Source organism: Trachymyrmex cornetzi, unplaced genomic scaffold (genome assembly GCF_001594075.2).
Source record: "Trachymyrmex cornetzi isolate Tcor2-1 unplaced genomic scaffold, Tcor1.1 scaffold816, whole genome shotgun sequence".
NCBI classification, from domain to species: domain Eukaryota; kingdom Metazoa; phylum Arthropoda; class Insecta; order Hymenoptera; family Formicidae; genus Trachymyrmex; species Trachymyrmex cornetzi.
Window position 1 is genome coordinate 94,433 of NW_017300154.1, and position 2,818 is coordinate 97,250.

Sequence of the window (2,818 nt, forward strand, 5' to 3'; positions counted from 1 at the left end):
TAGCCATAACGCGCTCAGTGGAAACGTACCATAAAACGGGATAAATATATATTCAAGCGTTGAAAGGAGAGAAAATGAAAATATGATGTTCAAAAAGTGCAAGCAACGCGAATAGATATGATTCTCGATACATCGAGAATCAAATCTTTTTCAAACTCGAGAATCGAATCGTCGATTCTGAGAAACTCGATTTATTGGGCGGTTTAAAGTCATTCAAGATGGCAAAGCGGCTAGACATGCTTATGCTGGATTCAGCATTTTGCTTTGTATCATTGGAACCCTGTTTTCTGATTGGTTGCAGAGCGTTATACAACGCAAATTGGATGCAGTGTGAATCCAGCATTACAGAGATTCGCAAAGTGTCACGTTATCGATATATTTCTCTAATTGACTGAAGTAAAGCCTGCGGCACACGATGCTTGTTTTCCTGCTGGATTGCTAGCTGGATTAGAATCTTGCCACTGTATTGGCTGCGATATCGTGGTAGCTGCCATATTGAATTTACTATTAATATACCCAACATCGACTCCTGTCGACTGTTGTGGAATGAAGTTAGTAAACTCATCCTTCAATGGCTGCGTTCAGCAGACTCAGCAGTTTGGCAACCGTTTTAGGGTGCTGTCACATGCAGCGTAATCTGCGTAAGCGTATAACCTGCGTATTCTAGTAATTTACTAGATAAAATATACGTTACGCTATTCTGAAGACTGGCATTCAGGCCGGTATTCATAGTCAGATCTTATATTCAAGACCGTCTTAAATACGGTCTTAAGAAGTCACGAACCAATCAGAAGGCTGCATTAGAGTCTTAAGACATTACTTAAGACGGTCTTGAAATAAGACTCAACTATTAGCGTTTTCGATTGGGCAAAAGTTAGTGCGCACCAGTGCGCACTCAGTTCACACCAACACTGGACGAGTTCCATGGGTTGCACTGAATAGTGCAAGTTCAAAAGAATACGCCAAGATTTTCAGTGCTAAAGCTGAAACTCATTTTTGTTCACTTTGAAGCAATGTTCAACAAAATGTTACAAAATACAGTAAAAGATATTAAGAGTAAGGACAAGACCCCGTTTTCAATTCAACTGCGCAGATTTGCTTGTCCCTATGTATATCCTTAACTGTGATAAAACGTGCACTGAACTGGCACCGTCAAAATATCTCGTGCCACTTAGTGCACACTGAGTGCGCACTACGCGAGTGTCGTGCGATCAAATGAACACGTGACACTAGCCAAGTGCGCATTGGCACTGCCAATCGAACACGCTCTTGATACTGAGTGCAGCCAGTGCACCCCAATCGAAAACGCTATATGAATACCGGCCTCAGAGTGCCGTCACATGCGGCGTAACCTGCGTAAGCGTAACCTACGTATTCTAGTAATTTACTAGAATATGTTATTTTTTATTTACTAGAATACGCCATTCTGAGGGTGGAGTCCCATGAAGCGTATTTGCCGCGTATCGCGTAACCGCGTAACCAATCAATAATCAGTAAAACGCGAAACCACAACAGCGGATCGCTTCTGATTGGTTACGCGGTTACGCGATACGCGGTAAATACACCTCATGGGACTCCAGCCTGAAAGCCCGTATTCACATTGAGCGCATTTCGCGAAAGATTAGAGAAATGCGGAACTAATGTAATCAATTACTGATTAGAATTTCTGTTGTACCCTCTAACAGAAATGCTAAATGAATTTACGATTAGTTTTCGTAACCTACGCATCTCGAAAAGTACGCCTTATGGGGAACCGGTACCTTTCCATCGCGTATATATGAGCGGATGATCGAATAAATTATTAAAATCGGAACATTTTGTGAAACCACTCTTAGGCTTATTCGACGCGTTTTTGCATGAAAGAAAAGAATCTACATATCATCAGAATTCCGTTTTCTGATTGATTGAAGAGCGTCGTACGACGAAAATCGGATACAGTGTGAATCCAGCATTATTAAAATCGGAAAATTTTGTGAAACCACTCTTAGGCTTATTCGACGTGTTTTTGAAACAAAAGAATCTGGCAAAAAAAACGTCGTTCTGCCTTGTGGTCTGAGATATTAAAGCGGGGAGCACAGACTCTTGCATAATGCATAAAACATGAGACATAAGAAATTGAACCAACCAGAGTTCTCTATTACATGGAAGGAAAAGAAACGGAGAACTTCGATTGGTATATATTCTTATGCATTACGTGTTATGCGTTATGCAAGAGTCTGTGCTCCCCGCTTAAGCGTTAAAGTTAATGACTATTGAGGTTAGGAAATCTGTCACAGAGGCACAAAATGAGGTCTATAATTGTACTGTTCCACATGGGTTTCGACTTTTCACGCGATGCAAAGGGGCGCACGACTTCTGTAACTGTACTGTTGCAAAATTGAAACCCTCGTGCATTTTTTTGGACAGAATAAACTAAAATAAGCCAGAAATTAGATTCGACGTATGGTGGTTCTATCATGTTTCGGCGTAACAACAAAATAGCGTAAAAAGCATAAAGTGACTAGACAGAAACTGATGTTCAAGTGAAATGATATGATTGGTCGGCTCAAGTTACGCTTACGCAAGTTACACCGCATGTGACGGCACCCTTAATGTGATGTCCCATGCAACGTATCGTGCGTAAGCGGATTCGCGTATCACCAATTACAGAATCATTCTTTTAGATCTGTTTACAAATTTCGCAAGCATATAGAGAATGATTCTATTAGTGTTTTCGATTGGGGTGCACTGGCTGCACTCAGTGTCAAGAGTGTGTTCGATTGGCAGTGCCAATGCGCACTTGGCTAGTGTCACGTGTTCATTTGATCGCACGACACTC